Below are 23,920 nucleotides of genomic sequence, written 5' to 3' on the forward strand. Positions count from 1 at the left end.
CTAGCAGTCATCCATTCAGCTTTCAAGAGTCCACTGAAGAATCCTCCCCACTGTGGAATTTTTGCTGGCCCATTGGGGCTTCCAGAGGTCCACTGAGATTTCTTCTGTCTGCGCTTGTAAGACATGCTATTTGGAAACCTTAATCATGCACACAGGAACACATCCCACCTAAACTAGAAGCCAGCTCTCAGAGTTTTGGCAGCTTGGACTCTGCAACATTCCCTGAAGCTTATTCATCTTCTTACCTACTGCATGAACTCGCGCCTTGGCCTGATCAATTTGCTTATTTATTCATCTGTTTATCCAACATTGATATTAAAATCTGGAGTGCTATAATGTTTCAAGCTGCCTGCTTAAGGTCTGGGTGGATTTCAAGTGTATCAATACAGTCGGTCTTTGCTCATAAGACCAGGAGCTCAAAGTTTAGTGGGTGAGGTAGACTCGTAAACAACGAAGGCCCTCTGGGGGACTCCAGTTGTACAGGGAATAGTGTGCAGTAATTGAGGTTGCTGGACCTGTCTTACAAGTCTTGTCCTGGCCAAAGCAAGTCCCTAGGGAAAGTGACTGCCCCCTCGTCTGTAAGAATTCACATGAGTCAAAGCTTATCTAGTTCAACTCAATATATATTTTCTGAATATCTGTTTTGAGGCCTTGCGCTGCGTTTTCAGGGAGCTGTACACTTTGAGGGGACTTTGTAAAACAAAATCTGGTTATATCAGTGCTTCCTACCCCCATCCCCTCTTTTCACTTACAGTTGAAGAATGAACTTTTTCAGACTTTTTTTTTTTTTTTTAAGCACGAAATAAGCTGGAGACCAGATCATTGCCTGCTTTAAAGCAGCCTTAAACTTTCTGTATTGGGTCTTCCACCCCCTCTTTCTCATCTCTCTTCCTGGAGCTGCTTTGCCTGGAGTGCTACTTTCTACTCCTTACTTGCCTGTAGAGAGCTCTGAGAAATAGCCCCTCTTCCCTCCTTTCCTCTCCTGGGGTGAATTGCTCTTCCATCTTCTGGCTCATCAGTCTAGAATTTTTGTAATCTTCTTTTAGCAATCAGTTGCAATTAAATTATTTGAGTCTGCACCCTTTTCCCTTTAGCCTGCTCTTTTCTTTTTTCTTTGCTTTGCTTTTGTGTGTGTGTGGGGGGTACTAGGGATCAGGTGCTCTACTGCTGAGTTATATCCCCAGACCCTTTTACACTGAACATTTTAAAGATCTGGGACAAGAGGGTCCTTGAACTCAAACTTAAAATAACCTATACCTTCTTCAGCTTCCTAACTGGGAGACCACTAGATTCAGCTGCCTGTCAATTTTTTTTTTAATATGTTGAAGGCTGAACCTACAGCTCTGCTTTTTTACATTTTATTTATTGTGTTGTGAGTGTGTGCACGCAAGGAATGGTTTATATGAAGATCAGAGGGCAACTTTTGGGAATTGGTTCTCTTCTTCCTGGGGATCAGACTTGGGTCATCAGGCTTGGAGGCAAGTACCTTTTCTTGATGAATCATCTTATCAGCTCTATATTTTTAAATTTATCTATTTCCATTGCATGTGAGCTTTAGTGGGATGTTTGTTGTGGCTATCAGAGGACAGCTTTCAGGAGTTGATTTGTTCTCTTTTCACAGTGAGTTTCAGAGGTGGAACTCATTAGGCATGCTCATTAAAGCAGGTTTTTTTTTTTTTAAACTTGTTGACCAATCTCATTAGCTCTATTTTTTCTTTTGAGACAGGGCCTTCCCAAATTGCTGAGGCAGGCCTTTGTACTCCATGTATAGCCCAGGCAGTCCTTGAACTTGGAATCCTTCTGTGTCTAGCTTCTGAGTAGCTGGGGTTACAGTCCTGTGCCACTAGGCCTGTCTGTGTGTGACTTACTTGAGGCCAGGCTATGTTTAGATTTAGTGTCTAGCAATGTTCCTGGTACTTTGAATAAGTGACTATGTGAATGAGAGAAAGAAAGAAGTCCTGTCAGGCTCATGAGCTAGGTTACCTAATCTTTTGGATGGAACAATTAGTTGTCAAAAGTGTGGTCCTTGTACCAGCAGTGTCAGCACAATCTGGGAATTTGTCACTATATTAATGAGTCTCATCCCAAACCTACAAGATAAAAGGAATTAGGGTCGGGGCCAAGAAGTCTGCTTTCTTAGGCCCTCCAAATGATCCTGATGCTTATTAAGGCTGAGGAACTGTTACAGAGTTTAAAGCTCTGGTTTGTTTGTTTGTTTGTTGTAAAACCAGCACCCTGTCCTCCCTTCTCTCACATTTCCTCCCTCTCTCCCTTCCTCTATTTCTTCCTTAATAGTATCTAGACCTTGGCCTTCCTTTCCGGTCACACCTCCTCCCTTCAGTCTACCTTTTGCCAATAGAAGGAAAGCTTCCTGAGGGCTGGAAGAGTGCTCTGTTCAAGCTCATTGCTTTGAGCTCAGTGCCTAGACGAGTGACTAACTGCAACTAACAGACATCCCAATGTTTGTTGAAAGAATCATATGACTTAGTCCTGTTTACTGCTGGCCGCTACATTGGGGCTTTGCTGAAGAATAGCTTCAGTAAAGAGTAGTCACATCCCAATTTGCAAATCTAGAAGAATCTTAAAGGTGAGAGAAAGCTGCCTTTGTGACCCTCCCTCCTCAATTTATGATAGGTTGTTAAGGAAGTATCATTTTAATAAACGTACTTCAAAAATCATTTTGAAGCTGGGAGTGGTGGCCAGTGTTTTTAAGTTACAGCAAGTGAGAGGGGGGTTTTTTCACTCCTAACCCTCTGAGTAACTATGTTTGATAATGCTGGAATCTCAGAGATAAGAAGCAGAGCTTTTAGTGGTAAAGGAAACACACTTGCTCAAATCTTTGCTGCATATAAATGACACACCTCAGTTCCAGTCCATATCCACCCAACCCCAGCAGCCATGAGCCATTTTCAGTTTCTAGGCTGCTTGAATTTTGGTTGTAAGCCTAACCTGCAATGGCTGAGCCATCTCTTCAGCCCCTAGGCTGCTTGAATTTTTATGCATGGGGGTATAGGAATATTTTTCAAATAAATATATTGCTGTTGGAGTTAAAATAAGAATTTCTCTTTGTGTGTGTGTGTGTGTGTGTGTGTGTGTGTGTGTGTATGCAGTAAGAGCGTTGATAAAGACAAATTTACTGTCATTTACTGTTAATCAGTCATATGGGAAAAAGTTCTTTCCTGGGTGTCATTTTCTTTAGTTTTTACAGTAGCTGTATTCCCATTTTGTGAGTTAAGAGACTGAGGGTCGTGGAAATGTTGGTTTGCTTATAAAGCACATCATCAGCAAATGCCTGAATATTGGTGTGAAGCACCTTTTACAATTCTAGGGATAGTACCTTGCCTTTGTCACTATTGTGTTCATTCTTTGAATTCTATCCATCTAGATTCTGGAATACTACAAACATCCTTTTAGGTTGTGTCCTAACTTTAGTTTCTTACCCCTAAGAAAATCCTAACCAAAGAACAGTGTGAGAAAAAAAAAATTGCTGATGAAATTTTTGTGATAGCAGCTTGAATATAGCATTTATCCTCTGCTTTTTCACCTGTCTTTTAAATAAATTTTTTTTGGGGGTGGGTGGGTTTGAGACAGGGTTTCTCTGTGTAGCCTTGTCTGTCCTGGACTCGCTTTGTAGACCTGACTGGCCTTGAATTCACAGTGATCTGCCTGCCTCTGCCTCCCAAGTGCTGGGATTAAGAGGCGTGTGCCACCACGCCCGGCTTTAAATAATTTTTTTATGTTTCTGTTTTTGTTGTCATGCATGTTTTATGACCCTCCAGAGTATCCCTTGCAGGCTGGGATGTAGCTCAGTTAGTAAGCGTGCTTGCCTAGCATATGTGAAAACTTGGGTTTGATCTCCAGCACCACATGAAGCCAGGTATGATGATGTATGCCACTCCAGAGGCAGAGGCAGGAGGATCGGAAGGTCAGGGTCCTCTTTGGCTACATAATGCCTTTGAAGGCAGCCTCCAACCAACCAACTAACCAACCAACCAACCAACCAACCAGTCAACCAACCAACTAACCAACCAACCAACCAGATTATTCCTTGTCAAGGATCTTGTAATGAATCTAGGAAGAACTAGATGTTTCTTTAATTCCTCATTACTTATGATTTATTATTTTTTAATAATAATAATATATCATTATATTTTAGAGTAGTTTTTCTTTGTTTCAAAAGTATTTTTAGTTTATGTGTATGAGTGTTTTGCCTGCATGTGCACTACAGGTGTACCTGATGCCAGAAGAAGGCCGGAAGAGGGATTCAGATTCCCTAGAATTAGAGTTTCAGCTTGCTGGGACTCCTGTGTGAGTGCTAGGAACCTAACCCAGGCTAGGTTCCTCTACATGTGCTCTTAATTTCTGAGCCATCTCTCAAGCCCCTCATTAATAAGATTTTGTGTGGTATTGATTAACTCTCTAAAATCAATCCAAGTCTTAAGTTTTAAAAGTCCATTATGCCTCGGCTCTTACTCTTGGAGTCAGGGTTAAGTAATTTGCATGTAGCCTTGGGAAACCATTCTTATTTATGGCGCTTTCTTCATTCTTTCCCTTTCTGTTTCCCGTCCTCTCAAATTTCCCTTTCCCTTTCAGGCCGGGCAGATTCCAAGTAGGGGTGGCAAGGATGCTTGTTGTCTTATAGAAATGCCTTTTGAATCTTTTGTTATGGTAAATGATAATGCCAGTGTGCGTGTCGCTCCTGCCGGCTTCTGTCCGTGCATCACGGATCTTCAGGCTCAGCTTTCCTATTTCCACCTGGTTCCACAAAGCTGAGGTGTGTATCTTCCTGATTGCAAGCTCTGTCCTCATAGTTCTTTGTTGGCTGCTGCGGCGTTTCTCTCACTTTCAGGGCAAGGAATCAGGTGTAAAAAGGAGAGTACCAAATTTTAAGTTACACAAAAAACAACTTAGATACTTATTTAAATCTCTGTTTCTTCATTGGAAAAGAGAAGAAACTTTAAACTCATATAGTTGTATGTAGTGAAAGTTAAATTTATGTTTGTGAAAAGTGAATTGCAAGATTTTGATTTGTAAGAAAATCAAGTGATAGACTTATAATTTATGTGTAGATAGAGGCTTTTAAAATTTTGATCCTGTTTAATTATGTTTGAATTACTTCTCAAGACTTACTGTTTTGTTCTCTCTCCCTCTCTCTGTCTCTCTCTGTCTCCCTCTCTCTCTCTCTCTCTCTCTCTCTCTCTCTCTGTGTGTGTGTGTGTGAGTGTGTGTGTGTGTCTATCTGTCTGTGTGTGAGTGTGTCTGTGTTTTAAAGATAGGGTCTAAGCCAGGCCTGGTGGCGCATGCTTTTAATCCCAGCACTGAGGGAGACAGAGGCAGGCGGATCACTGTGAGTTTGAGGTCATCTTGGTCTACAAATCAAGTCTACAACAGCAAAGTCTACCCAGAGAAACTATGTCTTGAAAAACAAACAGCAACGACAAAGATAGGGTCTAATGTGGCTCATGGTGGCCTCTAGCTATGCAGTATCGATGACTTGGAATTTCTGATTCTTATGCCTCTGGCATAAGATTCTTATGCCTACTGGCTGTGCTAATGAGCCATGCTTAGTTAAATATTTATAGATGATTCTAATATGCAAAATGGTTGCAAATATAATATCATTTGTAAATGACTTATGTACTTCTTACATGAAAATGAGTGATTTACTTGAAGTTCACTCATTTGTTAATCACATTATGTATTAGGCATTGTCTAGGGAGAACAGACCTGTATATATAGACAATTACATTATATTGAGGCAAAAATTATATATGAAGATATGTACCGGTGCTATGTGACACGAGAAGGGAATCTACTCCACTTGAAAAGGGGGCGGCTTGGCGAGCCGTGTTAAAGGACGTGACACTGCAGATGAGGTCTGAAATATGAGCAGAGGCGAATAGTACAGTGACTGTGGAAAGGGGAGAGAAGGGACCTTTCTGAAAGAGCAGTTAGGTTCAGAAAACTAAAAAGGGTTTTGGGTGAGTACTGAGTAGTTTAGCATGTATGTGTGGAGGATGGAGCTGAGTGTAGGCAGTGGTGAGAGCAGACAGACAGACAGACAGCAGCCAGATGACGAAAGCCCTTTGTGTGATACACAAGGTACTTCTACTCTAATATGACTTTGCTTTGTTCTTTGAACAGTCCTCTGGATTAGCGAGGGCAGGTGCTGTTTTATCTCCATTTTATCGAAGAGAAAACAGGGAGGTTAATTGAGTTGCCTAAGGCTATGTACAGCAAGCATAGCTAAGATTGGAAGCCAGATCAGTCTGGCTTTTAAGCCTGGTCCTTTCTCTGCGTCCTCTTTCATTGCACTTATACCTTTACAGAATTCGAGGATCAGGCAAGCAGCATGCGTATGCGCAATTTGTAAGCTACAAAGTGCTTGGCTGGCATTAGATCTTAGTTGGGAGTTTGTGGTTGAAGCCTTCTGTCTGTGATTTTTAATTTTTTACTCTATTTTGAGATAGGGTTTCATGTATCCACAATTTTCTTGCTTTCATCTCCCAAGTGCTGGAATTATTGTCATGGCCTATAACACTCAAGCTTAAAGTTCCTTTTGACTCTGTGGGCATTTCTTAGAATTCTCCTTAATCTCCAAGCTCTTCCCTCCCCCATTGGAATTGCTAATCAGGATCCAATAAGCTAAAATATTGTCAGCTAATTACTCTTCCACTTTTAGTGTCTTTACCTAAGCCCCTCCTCATTTTTATTTTTATTTTGTTTATTTGTTAAATTTATTTATTTGCTTTTTTGAGCACTTGAGAGACAAAGACAGGTGAATTTAAGGCCAGCTTGGTATCTGAGTTCCAGGCCAACTAGGGCTACATAGAGAGACACTGTGTTTAAAAAAACAAACCAAACCAAACCAAACCAATGTCTTTTTCTTTCTTTCTTTTTTTTTTTTTTTTTTTCAGATTGGGGCATAAGTGCTGAAGGATTTGTTATAGTTGGACACATTTTTTGATTCTTTCTATCACTTGGAGAATTACTATTTTGTTATATTTTCTTTCAGTTATTATTTCTCCTGGAATTAGATGATTAGCCCATATCTGAGGGGTTTGTTTTGTTACCAGTAATTTTCTTTAGTTCTGGTAATTGAACCCAGTGCCTTAAGCACTTGCTCTACCACTGAGCTATACTCTCAGCTCCTCAGTATAGACTTTGCTTGAATAACTGAAGCTGTTACCTATATGATAGTAACATAAAAGTAAACAAAAAGCCAGGTAGACATAGTGGAAAAATCCATAATGTTATGCTTTCGAAAGTCCAAGTTTTCAGCAGTGTAGCAATTTTACTTACACACACATGGATTTGTAAAGGCATACATACGTATATATGTTATACATATGCTCTTGAGCTCCTGTCTTGTGGAGCCACAACTCATGTCTCCTCACCCCAGATAGGGATCCCACAAACAGAACAAAGTTCAGATACCACCAAGGTCCAACTTGATGAGCTAATACGTTTTATTGGGGTTAGTGTAGGGTAAAGGACCAAGGAAAGAACACCTTTCCCCTGACTTGACTCCCAGCCTAAGACACAGGCCAAAGGAAAAGCACCCTGCATTTGGCTTGACCCAGAGCTTCCTATAGTTCCATACGTTCCCCTTTAACCGCATGTTCCAAAAACCCTATTGAAAGCCTTCCTCTCCAAGCAGCCAGAAGCAGTGCCATTGTGTGTTTCTCCCCACTGAATCTCTTGTGTGAGGTTTGCTTTGCATGGTGTGACTTTGTGGTATTCCTTGGCTCCTGACTGCCAAGATGCCCTTGTGCCTGAATAACCACTAGTTACTTACAGGAATATTGGTAAAGGGGCAGAAATGACTAAAAGACAGCAGCATCACCAAGGCCCAAAAGCTGGGAAACCTGCAGCACACTGCCCAGCCTGCAGGACAGCTCAGTGGATTGTAGAGTGTCCATTCCAAGTGACTCTGGTCTGAACCTCTTCCAGGCAGCTTGGCTGGTTTCTGCTTTTCCAGACAGCTGGTCTGATAGTCATCTTTGCAGCTGGGTTTGTCTGAGGGTCTTCCTTGTAGCTCAACTTCCTTTTGCTGCTTAGCTTATTCTGTTGAGGGGAACTCTAAGCTTTTATTGCTTACTCCTGCAGGGAGGAGCTCAATAAATCTGATCAGTTTCAGGGACTTCCTGAATCTATTTTGAGTAATTTACTGTGGTGGTTTGAATCATTATGGGCCCTCATGGACTCTGTGTTGAATGGCATTACTAGAAGGTGTGGCCTTGTTGGCGGAAGTATGTCACTGTGTGGGCAGGCTTTGAGGTTTCCTATGCTCAATCTCTGCCCAGTGTGGAAGATAGAGTCCCTTTCAGCTGCCCTCAGATCAAGAGGTGGAACTCTCAGCTCCTTCTCCAGCACCATGTCTGCCTGGATGCTGCCATACTTTCCTGCCATGACCATCATGGATTAAACCTCTGAAACTGTAAAGCAGCTCCAATGAAATGTTTTCCTTTACAAGAGTTGCCTTGTTGTGGTGTCTCTTCACAGCAATAAAACCCTAACTAAGACACTTACCTTCCTCTTTTAGGAGCATCCTACAAGATGGAATGTTTCAATCTTGGAGGAAACTATTACATACAGTTCCCATATACCTAGCCTATTACTTAAATTCTGTGATATTTCACTGTACTTGACTATTATTACATGCCTGTCCATCCCAAACTATTTATATCCATATTATTTGGAAGCATTTCCAAATAAATTGTAGGCATTTGTATTATTTTACCACTAGACACTTTTAGTATTCAAATTACTTGTTTTCACAGAAACATACTCATTTGCTATTCTGTGGTTTCATTTGATTAATGACCGTCTGCCCTACTGGAACCTAAGCTCCAGAGACGCCTGTCTTTAAACTGTGGCTACTTAAAAGAGAATGAGGTAGCTTTTTGTTTGTTTTTTGAGACAGGGTCTTGTGTAGCTTAGGCTGCCTTTAACTGGCTGTGTAGCCAGCAATGGCCTTGAGCTTGAACACTGTCTTTACCTCTCAAGTGCTGGAATTATAACAGGAGCTTGACTTTTCTTGAAAATAAAAAGTTGAGTTTCCTTGTCCGTTACCTATTGCTGTTCTTGACCCTGGTATATAGTAGGTGTTCAGTAAAATTTTGTACCCTGAGTAAATGAAAGTGGAGCCAGCATACGTTGTAGCCCATATTTTGGGAACTAAATATGATTTGACAGATGACCTTTAAGATTTTTGTTAGTGGCAGTTATAACTTAAATTTTAGTAATTATGATGAAAAAAATGGTTTTAATTTATCTTGATAATTAAAACCCTTCTTTTTCTTTCTTTCTTTCCTTTTTTTTTTTTTTTCCAAGGGGAGGGAGGTATACTAGAAATTCTGGTTAACTTGAAGTGAGAATTTGGGTACTAGTTATCCTTGGATCACTACAGTCTCCCTAGTGTTTGATGGCTCTGTTAGCTACAGTTCTTAGACTGGGACTATGCTTTATTGGTTATATCCTGTGCGTAGTGACCAAGGATGAAGTGAGAAATAACTGAAGGGATTTGGTCCAGAGTGTGTGTGGTAGACTGACTGACTGTTAAACATTTTTTAGGTCCAAATGGAAAACCTCTTCCTTTTGTTCCTGCCCAGTATGTGCTAGAATCTGCTCTTTGCCTTAGTAGCTCTTGGCCTCATTGTAATTCTTCCTGGAGATTGAGATGGAAATGAGAAAGGCTTTGGGCTGCAGCCTGGACATCCACATTCATGAGAACTTAAAAATGCAGAGGGACCAAAAGCCTTGACTGACCTAGCCAGTGCCAGGTCAGCCAATCATTGCTTTCCCACTCTCCCTTTGTTCTCTGTGCCTTTGGCCTTCTATCTGCTGGAGGTTTGTGCTACAGCTGTTTCTATCAATTAATGTAATGCTAATGTGCCCCTTAATGAAGCCATGGGCACACTTGGTCCCAGTCGGTGGGTAAGAGCTCCATAGTAGCAGCCTTCAAAATTATCTTTCACTAGCAGTTGGACTAGACACCTAAAAACCTTTTTTTCATACTGTTTCTGAAACCATAGAAACCATAAGCTGAGCATGCAGTTTGGATCTGGAGAGCTTAACTTCTCGTTTTATGTAAAAAGAAATACAACAAAACAGAACAAAACAAAAAAACCAGAAAGGGGTCATGCCGAATTTATTCCATATCTCATACTTCAACAAAGATGTCTGATTTAAATTGTATTCTCTCTGTATTGTGTAGCAGTTAAACATCTGCCCCTGACCTAACTCTGAAGGCTGTGACGCCGCCATTTCCTGACGGGGAGGGATGGGAATGCTAAACTCAGTGGTTTCAGTTCCTTTACCCTTAAAATTGTGCCAGTTGTACCTGCCTCGTAGGTTTGCATTAGGATCACAAAAATTATAGTTACACGATGTACCCCTTAGCAGATTTTGATACACAACAAATGCTGGCCATCATTCCAGGTTAAAGAAGCAGCTGGGATAATCTTAAACAACACTGCTTTAATTTATAGATCTGCGCTTGAAACTTTTTGTCTAAACTCTCCTTTAGTTAGGAGTCAAGCTTTGTGAAGTCCAGACTCTTGTCTCCTTGCTACCCTGAAGTATCCTTAGTGTGTAGGAAAAATTACTTTTTGTTTTGTTTTGTGTAGTCTCGTGTAGCTTGGGCTGCTCTTGAATTCACTGTGTAGCCAAGGATCTTCCTGCCTTTAGCAAGTGCTGCGATTACAGGACTCAACACCATGCTCAGGCTATATGATTCTGGGGATGAAACCCAGGGCTTTGTATGCTAAGCAGGCCTACTACCAACTGAGCCATATCCCTGTCATTTTATAGAACAGTTTTAGTGCAATTATACATGCTTAATACATAGTTCTTTTTTCTTTCTTCATTCTTTTCTCTCCCCCCATCTCCTTTCCTTCCTTCCCTTCCTTCCCTCCCTTCCTTCCTTCCTTCCTTCCTTCCTTCCTTCCTTTTCAGGATTTATTTATCCTTGGTTGGCCTGGAATTCACTATGTAGACCAGGCTAGCCTTGAACTCAGAGATTCACCTGCCTTTGTCTCCCAAATTCTGGGATTAAAGGCTTGTGCCACCATGGCCAGCTCAATGAATTTTCTTGAAGGAGTGTTTTCTAAATAACATCTAGGTTTAGATATTGCATTGTTGTTGTTTTCCTTACAGTTCCTTATATGGATTTGCATGTTTTAAAAAGGTTTGGCCTGGCTCAGTGGCTCAATTGGTAAAGGTACTTGCTGCCAAGCCCCACACCTTGAGTTTATACCCAGGACCACATGGAGAACCAGCTCCCTTGACTTGTCCTTCAGTTTCCACATATATGCCGTGGCACCTCTGTGCCCACATACACACATGCACACAAAACAGATTGTAGTAAAAATAGTTTTTGTGTTATGTCTGATTGTTTCATGTACCTTCATTTCCTTTGCATTGTAAGCCTTCAAGAATACGGTGAAGGTGCACACTTGTAATCTCAGTCCTTTGGAGACGGAGGCAGGAAGATTATGAGTTCAAAGTTATCTTTAACTACATAGTGAGTTCCAAACCAGCTAGAGTTACTTGATTCTCTATCTCAAAAAACAACCCAAACACCCCTCCAAAATTGAGGAACCATGAGCTTTGTTGTAAAAATCTTCTCCACAGCTCACAGTATGGCATTTTAAAAAAGTTTTGAGGACTTAGTAAATATTAACAATTGGTTATAAAAATCATTTGGCTTCAACTTTAATTTACTGAGCAAGAACTGGTATATACTGCGGCATCATCCCATACTCTAGGAAGTGATTTGTAGGTGTAGTCCTCAGTGGCATGGGTGCCTTATTGCTTTTATGAAGGTTGTTCTTTATACCTGAAATAACCCTTCCTGTCTCCCATCTGCGCAGTGACACTGGTCATTTCTTCAGTGCTCACTTGCTTTTGTCAACTGTGAGCAGTTCCTTTTTATGTAGGTTGGCTGGTTGTGAGGGAGGACACTATACTAAGGATGTAAAGGTATAGGCCAGTTGCTATGGGAATATGATATTATTTATTGTGTTATTTTTAATGTGGGGCTGTTTATCAGAGTCCTAACTAATGAGTTAAGGGGGAAGTACAGAATCAATCCTGGCGACTTCAAGTGGTATGGACTCATTACAGGTTCGGAGAGAGGGTTTAAAGACTCCTTGTGATGGCTTAGGATGCATCTCAGTGATTGAGCATATGCCTCTGTGTGTGTGTGTGTGTGTGTGTGTGTGTGTGTGTGTGTGTGCGTGTGCGTGTATTGGGGAGTAGATTATGAATACTTGTAGTTAGCCACTAGGTTGGTCAAGGCCTAATTTTTAATGTTTTATTTAAATGTTTGTTGTCAGCACTGAAAAAGAAATCTGAAGGAAAAAAAGATTGAGTTTCTTTGAACAAATTCTTCAGATTGCATTAAAGAACTGAACTCTTAAGGATGGCAACTTTTGTTGGAAGCTGTTTCTATGGTAGCTAGATCTAGAATTGTGCTGCCTCTGCTGCAGTTTGTTCCCGCAGAAGGATGCTTGTGTCCAGTCTTACCCTTTATCTAATCTAGTTCCAAATTGGTATCTAGTGTGAGAGCATCTACTTGGCAAAACCTAAATCATACTTATAAGAGAGTGTAGAAAATCTAGTTTAATTTTTCAAACTCTGTAGTACTAGAAGGAAATTGAAATAGATTTGAGAAAACTAGTTTACAAATTGGTTATAGAGAGCATTCAGGTGCCAGTGCATTTTTCTAGTACCAGATCTCAAATTCTATTAGTACAAAAATCTCACTTAAATTTTTTATAAATTATGTTGAAGTTTATATCATGCTTGTATTACCTTTGTCCCTATGTTGGCTTTGTAAGCTGGCTGATAGGAGCAATTGAGAAGATAACTTCTTTTGTTTCTCTCTCTCTCTCTCTCTCTCTCTCTCTCTCTCTCTCTCTCCCCCCCCCCCGTGTGTGTGTGTGTGTGTGTGTGTGTGTGTGTGTGTGTATTGGGGAGTAGATTATGAATACTTATAGTTAGCCACTAGGTTGGTCTAGTGCTGAGAATTGATCCAGGGTCCTCTGTAAGAACAAGCATTCTTAACTACTGAGCCATCTTTTCAGCCTCCTAAAGTGAACCCCCCCCCACCATCACCAAATCTCCTAAAGATTTGCCTATCTCTTGAATTATACATTTCCAGGGACATAGTACATGCTAGTGGGTTAAACTTTATCACTACTTAGGAATTAAGTACTGGTCAAGAGACTGGGGTTAACAGACCTGATTTGCTTATATAATCTCTTAGTTGGAGATCAGATCACCTTTCCCTGAGGATAGTGTGGTTTGCAAAAGTGGTCACCTGGTAATTTTTTCCCCCTTGCTTTTGGTATTTTGAGACAGGGTCTCAACATTGCTCAGGCTGGCTCTAAATTCTTGCCGTGTAGTTAAGGATTACTTTCTGAGCTAAAACTCCCGTATCATGCTGCTTCTACCTCCTTCTACCCTGCCTCCGGAGTGCTCAGATTTAAGTGTGGGCTATTATGCCTAGCAAAATGGTAATTTTTGTACCACATCCCAGACCTAAGAAAAAACCTTCTCATGTGGGGCCTAAATTTGTTTTTATAAATTCTCCATGTGATTCAGGTTGCATGACTGCTACTGATGAGGGATGATTAAATGTGAGGACTCTCTTAAGAAGGAGGGAGACACCGGGTGGTGGCAGTGCACACCTTCAGTCCCAACACTTGGGAGGCCGTTCTTAAGAGTTCGAGGCCATCCTGGTCTACAAAGAGAAGCCAGGACAGCCAGATTGCTAGGTAGGCTGACAATACCAGTTTCAAAATTGTAATGGTGGATAAGGGACCAATTCATGATGGATACTGAGTGTGTATTTTGTAAACTTGTGAAATATAAAGTAGATAATGTATATCTGAGGACTTGTATGATGAAGGAGACAGAATAAGATAGGGGTAAGGTTGAACTTGTGATTTTTGGAGGCATGAGGTTAAATTTTCATCCTGGGCTCTTTATCTCATTCATCTTTAAATTCTTTTTCTATAATCAGAGGAAATGAGGAAACAGAGAGACTTGAATGGATAACATGTGCTTTCTCTAGGGATCAAACTCACCTTATTAGTCTTATCAGCAAGCATCTTTCCCCACTGAGCCATCTTAATGCCTTTTTTTTCTTTTCTTGAGATAAGGTCTCACTACATTGCCCAGCATGGCACTATTTTTCTGTGTTAGCCCTCTGGTAGCTGGGATCTATAGCATCTTTCCTTTCAAGATTCAAGATTATTTCCTGATTCTCAGTGATTATTTCAGGTCTTGGGCCCTTGATCAGATTCTCCAGTTAGCTTTGGCTTAGCTGTATGAACACACATTCTGTCTCTGCAGCCTTAGTCTTTGGTGTTATGTGAATTATTTAATTCAGTTGTCATAGGGATGTAGAGGTTTCTTTCTTCTCTTGCAACTAATATGTATTAGGGGTGATGGGACCATACATTTTTAATGTTCCACCTCAGCATTATATCTCATTCCTTTTTAACTTGTGCCACTATACCCATTCCTCCAAATTTTTATCCCTTACACATTTCACATTTTGTAATATAGAATATTTACTAGGTTATAAATGGGAAAGGTGTTTAGAATTTATTTGGATTTTTGTTTTTGTTTTTCGAGACAAGGTTTCTCTCTATAGCCTTGGCTGTCCTGGACTCGCTTTGTAGACCAGACTGGCCTCGAACTCACAGCAATCCTCTGCCTCTGCCTACCAAGTGCTGGGATTAAAGCAGTGCGCCACCACGCCCGGCCTGGATTCTTACATACCTATATTTAATGAAACTAAACCAGAAGGAATTTACCCAAGAATTTTAAGTATCTTGCTACTTCCTCTTTTCTATATCTTGGCAGAAAAAAAAATTCACTTCTGAGGTTAAACATAATTTTAAAACATTACTTTATTTTATTTATGGGTATTTTACCTGCATCTATGTCTGTGTAACCATATATATGCCTGGTACCCACAGAGGCTGGAAGAAGGCATCAGATTCTAGAACTGGAGTTACAGATGGTTATGAGCCACCATGTAGGTTCTGGGGGTTGAACCTGAGTCCTCTGGAAGAGCAGCTAGTGCTCTTAAGCACTGAGCCATCTTTTCAGCCCCACAATTTTTGTTTTAACCATGTTATTTTATCAAAAGTCATATGTAGATTCCTTGGCTTATGTTATCACACTGTTGTAGAGGATGTAAACATGTTTTGTTTTGATCCCAATTATGAGATGTGAAACAATATATATGTATATGTATATATATGTGTATACACACGCACGCACGCACGCACGCACGCACGCACGCACGCACGCACGCACGCACGCCCTAAACAGGAGGCAGGGCTCTTTGGTCTTGGCTATTCATCACTCTACTTTGAGAAGCTCCTAGAGAGAACTGCTCCAGCAAATGCTTCAAGGTTCTGGGTTCTGGCTGCTGCTCCTTAACAGGTCTGTTGGAATCCTGCTGACTACTATGCCAGTGGAATTGCTCCAAGGACCTGAGTCTAAAAAGATTTACTTCTCCTGTTCCCATTAACCTCTTTTCTTTCCTGTCTAGGGTAGGTGGGTTGGAAGGGAGATATAAGCATTAAAGAATCCCAAAAAATGTTGGTATATGAAGCAGAGCTGAATACTTAACCTAGGAAGAGAAATGAGCTAGTGATTAGAAGTGCAAATCTAGCAGAGAGACAAAGGGTCCTGCTACTTCTCTAAGGACAAATTCTTACCCTCATATACACTTAATGTTAGATATTTTAGCACTGGGCTACTAGATGGTATGTGATCTTTGTTTGTGGTATTTGAGAAAAAAAAAAAGGCATGGAATTAAATGTATAATTTCATGTAGTAGTAGTAGTAAAGTGTAGTGTAGAACACTTTATGCTGTAAATAAAATCACTGTTGTTATTTTCCTTTTAGAATGTAGCTTTGTGGAAAGGAAACCAAAGAAACTGCTTCTTGTAAATTTGTTGATACTAATTAAAACTTAGATGACCAGACTTTGGGGCTGTCTAATCAAACATTAATTTTATGGATGAAAAAAATGGGCTAAGAGAAGAAACACTTGATTTTTTTCTTATGTAAGAAGTCGGGGTCGAGGCCACATTTTGGTACTTGTGCATTCTTGTTGAGTACGTTTCTATTAGATTCCTTCAGGGCACGGTGTAAGAGGAAAGGTGAGGTAGCAGGAAGAGCCCAGCGTTGGAGGCATGAGGTCTGTCTGCATACGAATCATAGCTCTGCCACTCATTGATGACAGACAGATCTGAGACAATGGTATTACTTCCTTTACCAGTTTCCTCAATTGTAAAATGAGATTAAGCTGCTATGTCTTGAGAATGACTCAGAAGGCTATTACTGTAATAGAGTGTGAAGTGCAGTAGGAAAATGGTGGCTTTAGGGTAGAGGTGGCCAATTTGTGTATAAGTTTTAGCTTCTCACTATTTAGTGTCAGGTTTTGGGAATGTCACCTAATTTTTGTGAACTTGTTTATTTACTTATTTTTTCCGAGTTCTCCTTGGACAATAGTACTTCTCTTATAAGACTGTTTTCAGGACATTAGTAGGAATAAGTGTAGGAGAAAGCAGTGCATCTTCTTCCTGTTGCTGGGTTCATGAAGAAACCCCATAGCAAAAGGCAGAGTAATAAGAGGAAAGCGTACGGCAGTTACTACATGTTCTGGAGATAGGACCCACTAGAAGGAAATGAAGATTCTCTCCAAATAGATTCAGTTGTATATTTTACGTTTAGGTTTGTTGAAGAGGTGAGTAGGGGAGAGTTACTGAAAAAAATATATGATCTTGGTAATAAATTAGGGGGAAATTTGCAAAGCTTATTTGTTTGGATTCTTCTCTATATCCTGTGGCTTCAGAAATATTTTTCCTTCTCTGGGAATACCATGTGGGGAGTATCTCTTGAATTAGGGTCTTAGAACAAGATAAAGGTGAGTCTGACCTTCCTAATTGTGCTATCTTCCTCAAATGACAAAGTGTTGGGAATAGAGTTGTATTAAATCTGTAAAAAAAAATTTAAAATGATACCTGGCGTGCGATAGTGTTTGAAAATTTCTTAGAAGACAGTTCTATTTTCTTAGAATTATTCCTTTAAAACATTAGCGATAACAGTGCTTGTATTTCTATGGTTTTACATTATTTATTTATTTGTGTTTTTTTTTTCTGGGTGGGAGTGGGTGTGCATGTGCATAGAACTCAGAGACATAAGGATGACTTGTAGACTTGGTTTTCAGCTTCTGTCTCCATCTACGGCTCTACTGCTGTACGCAGGGCTAGCTAGCCTGTGAGTTTCTGGATGAGCACCCTGTCCATTCTTCCCATCTTGCTGTAGGAGTGCTGGAGTTATAAACACATGCCACCACATCCAACCAGGTTGCCAGGCATACATGGCTAGTGACTCTGCTGATTCAGCTCTCTGAGCTTCAGCTGTTTTTTGCAGTGTAGAGGATCGAACCCAAGACCTTATCCATGCTGTGCAAACATTCTACCACTGATAAACACTGTGCTCTTACTCTTTTGTTGAGTTTAATTCTGGAGAGGCTGCCCTAAAACTCAGAGATTCATCTGCCTCTTCCTGAGTGTGGCATTAGAGACGTGTGCCATCACCTCCCCACTGAGCTAGCTTTCTTTCTTTCTTTCTTTCTTTCTTTCTTTCTTTCTTTCTTTTTGGTTTTTTGAGACAGGGTTTCTCTGTCCTGGACTAGCTTTGTAGACCAGGGTGGCCTAGAACTCACAATGATCCACCTGCCTATGCCAAGTGCTGGGATTAAAAAAAAGGCGTGCACTACCACTGCCTGGCTGAGCTTGCTTTCTTACAGCACCAAGGGCCACCTAACCAAGGTGGCAGTGTTCACAGTGGGCCCTTCTACATCAGTCATTAATCAGCAAAATACCCCCATAGACTTTCGCACAGTCCAGTTTGATGGAGGCATTATTTTTTTTCATTTGAGGTCCACTCTTCCCAGATGACTCTAACTTGTGTCAAAAGCTAGTGAGTATACTAGTTCATGTTATTTATTTACCTGGGGAAGCACAAATCTTCACCATGAATTTTTGTGTATCTGGAGACAGGATCTCCATATCACTGGTTCTTTGGTCTCCACCACTTTAGTGTTGGGATTACAGACATGTACCACCACATCTAGTTTATGGGATATTGAGGAGTCATTTTGCCTACTGAGCTTCATTCTTAGTTCCACAGGGTGAGCTAACACCCCGCCCGGACTCATACTCTCTCTCTCCCTGCCCCTGTGTGTATGTGTTTTGCATGGATGTATAAACCATGGTACTAGAAAAGAAAACATTAATTAGTCCAAAAAACTTACAAGGATAACTAGCATAAACATCACAAATATAGTGCTTTAAAGATCTTAGCTGGTGAAGCCGGGTGTGGTGGCGCACGCCTGTAATCCCAGCGCTCAGGGAGGCAGAGACAGGCAGATCTCTATGAGTTCCAGGCCAGTTTGGTCTTCAAAGTGAGTCTAGGACAGCCAATGCTATACAGAGAAACTTTGTCTTGGAAAACAACAACAACAACAACAACAACAACAACAACAAGAAGATCTTAGCAGGGGCTAGGGAGAGAGCTCAGTGAGTAAAATCATATCTAACTAAGCCTAACAGCCTGAGTTGATTCCTGGATCCTGGATCTCATGTAAAAACCTAGATACCATCTATAATTCCAGCATTCCTGTATCAAGATGGGAGGCAGAAACAGGAGGATCAGCTGGAAGCTCACAGGCCAGCTAGCATGGAGTATATACTTTAGTGATAGAAAAAAGAGAGACCTTGTCTCAACAAAGTAAAAGAGAGAATTAACTCCTAAAAGTTATTCTGTGACCTCCCGTGTAGCCTGTGGCACATGCTTTCCCTGGTACATGTGTACACACACACACACACACACACACACACACACACACACACACACAAATTAATTAATTCACTCATTCACACACACACACAAATATTCCTGGGTTGGGGGCTGGAGAGTTGGCTCAGTGGTTAAGAGCACTCACTTCTCTTCCAAAGGACCCGGGTTCAATTCCCAGCACCCACATTACAGGTCATAGCGGTCTGTAACTCCAAGATCTGGCCCCATCTCACAGACATACATGCAGGCAAAACATCAATGCACATACAGTTAAAAAATAAATAACTTAAAAAGAAAAATACTCCTGGGCAAGGTAATGCATACTTATTGTCCCATCTACTCAGGAGGCTGAGGCAGGAGGTTTGCTGGACCTCAGGACTTTCGAGCCAGTCTGGACAATTTAGTGAGATCAGTCTCAAAGAAGAAGAAGAAGAAGGTGTAGCCTAAGGGTCCATCACTTGGGTAGTATGGCAGGTGCTTTATCGCCACCACCTACAGAAAAAGATCTATTAGGAAAAATAGTATTCTTTCACTGGGTTGTTTTCCAAAAATTGAAGATGAAAAAAAGCCTACCTGAGCTGTGAGGTGTTATGTTGTTTCAGGTCCAGCTTTCCCTGCTCAGTGCCCTCTCTGGTTTTCATTCTTATGCACATAAGTGATGAACAGGATATTCTTTTTGGCATTGAAAACTCGGATAATTAGATAATGCTCTTGCTTACTTCCTCCATTACCATGGTAACAGAGATGTTCTACAGCCCCCTTTGCCTTTCTCTTTAGCCCACTGGTTAAATTTCAAATTCATTGCTTGCTTTGTTTTTTTTTTAATATATATTTATTTAATTTATTTATTCATTTGCTTTTTAACTGTTTCTGTGTGGGCTTGTGTTCCCTTTTGAGGTTGAGTTTTGCAAGGCCTCAGGAAGTGGTAGAAGCACCTTCCTCAAACCTGGTTGCACGAAAAGCCCATCAAGTCAAGACTTGTCCCCGAAGAGGAAGAGAAAAGCCTAAGTTCCTTACCAGGAGATAAGAGCTTCTCATTTACAGAGGGGACATTTTTCTTTATAAATGACAGCATTTATTGTACTGTATATTTTATACTCCACTGTATTATAATCATTCTTATATCCTGTCTGCTCCTAAACATTTTCTTAGGACAATAAACCCTTCTAAGGTTAGAGGTACTACTATTTATCAGGTGATCAAAAATGAAGAAACACCATATGCTAAGCCTTATTGCTTGTAAGCTCCCAATAAATTCTTTCATTTAATCTTCACAGTGGTCACTGATGTGGATATTATGTCCCCTTTACATATGACGTCACTGTGGCCCCGAGAGATAAAGAGGTTTACAACCTCATAACTGATAAGCTGGGTTTGCTAACTCCATGCTTGAATGGTAATTAGGGAACTCTCCTTGTGATTCCTAATTCAGCAATCTTCCTGTGAATACAGAAATTGAGTGTATAATTTTATTTAATTTATTTAGACAGGAGTCCAAATGGGATCAAGTTGAAATGGAGAGGCAAATAGGTATAGTACATACCTGATAGCCATATTAAGAAACTGCCCTGGAATCTTTAGTGTCCTAATTGGAATTGTGGGCAGTCCTATAAGTTGGCATTTTAAAATGATTGCTTAGCTGATTAGCAGATGTAACACCACCAACCTTTGGGCATGTTCTGTTCTAAAAAGAGATGAAAAGCTGCTTCTCACTACCAAGGGCAAGGTACATGAACTCAGCTTTGACTTGAAACAGTTTGTGCTTCTGTTTTGCCCCCAAGCTTTGTCACTTTTTTTTTTTTAAGAGTCAGGCGCCAGTAACCTACATTTTCCGTGCTGTAGAATCAGACAGTTGGGACATGAGGTTCTTACCTCAGCAGCTTGAGCTCTCACCAAAGGGTCCAGTGAGGAAGCACCTTTGTGAAATTGGTTGCTAAAAGGTAGACCTTGAGAAACAGCTCAGCCTCCTTGCTTTGTTGGCATGGCCTGTTGATTCAGTCTGCAGTCTCTTAAGCGGACAAAGTGATGTTGTGTAGAAAGGTAATAAAAATGCTGCCTGGGTTCAAGTTTCTGTTAAAGCCTGTTCCTTCTGTTTTCTAGGCCTTTTTCTTCATGCGTTTTTGATGTAGTGCTTTTAGGTGACTTATTCCTGTTGTCTGTCCAGGAAGCTCACACCTCTGCTGCCCAGAGACCTGATAAGATTCTAGACTATAGCCTCGGTTGTTCTTCATTCATAATTCCTCTACTCTCTATCTTTACTCTACACATTTGCTAAACATTTGCTAAAATCTCTTGATTTTGTACTTTATGTATATTTTAAAATGTCATTTTAACGTGACTTTGGGAGTGAACATGGGTAAATATGTTTTTAATGTGTCAACTTGAATTAGAAGCCAACTGCAAAATAAGTTAAAGGAAAGATGAGTTGGATTTATATCCAGAGTTTTAAAAATGAGATGAGAATTCATGAGAATGAATGAGATGATGGTAAATGCAGCTGGTTCCCCCAAGGAGGCGTTCTGAGAGAGAAGAGAACAACCAAGGTAGTGGCCTAGTGCCTGTTATCATCTGGCTTTGCAAGTGCTGTGCCATCACTTCTGCTGTGTATTACTGTAGTCACAACTTTGAGACCCAGGCTATCTACAACACTCATAAAGGAACAAACCTTAATAAGCGAGCTCTGATTCTGTTCCATTTTCTAGGCTTGGTAGATATGGGGAGAATTCCCATATGTCTTTAAGTGATGGCTTCTGGGGATGCAGGGAACAGGGATTCATCCTTCAGAAGCCTCCTGGGTCTCATTTATCTACTAAGGATCTTTCTAAGTTAATAACATAGTTATGTCTGTTTCTGCAAACAACAGGACTCTAGTGCGAGTTGGAAGCACCAAGGATTTCTTTGCTGTTAGGTGTTATCTGGTGAAATAATTCTTTTTGTTTTGTTGGTTTTTGAAGACAGGGTTTCTGTGTAGACCAGGCTGTCCTCCTACCTCTGCCTCCTGAGTGCCAGGATTAAAGGCATTTGCCATCATGGCTGGCTTCAAAATTATTCTTACTAGTCTGAACATTTTACCTTCTTTCTGCAGAGAAAATTAGCTGAAGGAACTGTACTTGTCTGTAGTGCTTATAAAAACTGGTGTCATTTGTTGTCTGATCAACAAGAGAAGTGTGAGGAGATGGAACAGGCTGGCCTTGAGGGTGGGCTTGCGTTCCAGTTTGGCATTGATTCACCGTGCGACTCTCTGACTTCAACACATCGAGCTAGAGTGTCAGGGCTTTGGAGGCGATTCTCACAGGTACTGGCTAAATTTGGGAAGTGGGAAGGAACTGAGGAAGTGGACTTAATTCATCTCTGTTTCAGACACAGTAATTCTACTTTTGCTTGTTTAAATGTTAAGGTTATTGATTGGAAAGAGACTTTGAAGCTTTAAAAATTTTTTTGGAGTTAGCTGGCTGTAGTGATTAAAAGTCTTAAAGTTTTCAGAAGAAAAAAAGAGGTTGGGTTTTTGATGCTACAGAGTGGGTTGTGAAAGTACTCTCTTCTTTTTTTTTCTGTAGATACAGTAATAGGGTAGTGCACTAGATGATTCTTAAGAAACCCACTTTTTCTTCTCTTCTTCCTCTCTCTTTCAAGAATTTTTGTTTATTTATTTATTTTAAATAGTGCTGGCAGACAGACATTAGTTGTCAATGAATATTTCTCCTGTCCCTAAAGTGGTGCACTTCTTCAGGGATCAGAATCCAGGTCTTGAGGGTAAACACCTTCCGTGGAATGACAGAGGGAATGGAACAGGCCTTCTGGGTGGAGGAGGGGAAGGGGGGCAAGACAAGGGGGCAACACAGTTGCCTTTAACGGTTTAGGAGATTCTCTCTCTCAAACTTATTTATTTTTATTCTTTTATATGTTGCATCTGGACCACAGTTTCCCCTCCCGTCTCTCCTCCCAGTCGTTTGCTCCAACCTCCCCTTTCCTTGGCTCCACTCCTCCTCTGTTTCCCTTCAGAAAAGAGCAGGCCTCCCAGGGATATCAACTAAACATGGCGTATCAAGTCGCAATATGACGAGGTACAGCCCCCCATTAGGGCTTGGTGAGGCAGTTGAGTGGGAAAAGGGTCCCAAAAGCAGCCAAAAGAGTCAGAGACAGTTTCTGCTCCCACTGTTAGGAGTCCCACAAGAAGACCAAGCCTAGGTCAGACCAGTGAAGGGTCCCTGATTGTAAGTTGATTCTTTGCGAATCCCTAGAAGCCCAGGTTAGTTGATTCTGTGTTTTTGTTGTTTGTTTTGTTTTTGTGGTGTCCTTGACCCCTCTGGTGGTCATGTGGGTGCTGGGAACTGAACCTAGGTCCTTTGCAAGGGCAGCCAGTGCTCTTAACTGCTGAGCCATCTCTCCAGCTAGATCTTTTATTTTTCATGGCGACAGTGCTTATTGCTATTTCCCTTACTATAGAAAATAGCTGGGCGAAACTAATGTGGTATCCCCTACCCCATTCTCTGTTTTCTTACTTTCCAGGAAAATTCTGTTTTGGAATAGAAACCTAGAAAATAATGGTTTGGTAGAAGGAGAGCTGGACTTAGAATCAGTAGAGATAGGAGAAATTCCATGTCTTCTGTTTATCTATTTTGTAACCTAGGCATTACTGTGAAGATTAAAGGTGAGGAGCTGGAGAGATGGCTCAGTTGTTAAGAGCACTGCCTGCTCTTCCAAAGAACCCTGGTCCAATTCCCAGCACCCACATGGCAGCTCACAACCCCAAGGGGGTCTGTAACCCCAAGACCTGACACCCCTACACCAACACATGCACATAAATTAAAATTAAATAAAATATTTAAAGAAAAATAAAGGTGATAGCAAAGCACTGCACTTACTCCCACACTAAGTGCCTACTAGGTTTCCTATTTTCTTTCATATATCTCTGTGACTTTTAGATAGGTGCTAAATAAAAATTTAAAAATAGTTTATGCCAGAGTAGCAAAATCAGTACTTGGTAAAATGTATAGTCTTGTCAGACATACATTTACAG

The 23,920-nt window shown here is 40.8% G+C and overlaps 1 protein-coding gene across 3 annotated transcripts in view; it reads left to right on the plus strand.

Annotated features, from left to right (window-relative positions):
- The window catches only part of PAK1 (p21 (RAC1) activated kinase 1), a 105,406-nt gene that overhangs the window by 1,359 nt on the left and 80,127 nt on the right, over window positions 1–23,920 (plus strand). The gene's annotated exons all lie outside the window — the stretch shown is intronic.

Source organism: Acomys minous, assembly GCF_964271855.1.
Source record: "Acomys minous genome assembly, chromosome: 2".
Classification (NCBI taxonomy): domain Eukaryota; kingdom Metazoa; phylum Chordata; class Mammalia; order Rodentia; family Muridae; genus Acomys; species Acomys minous.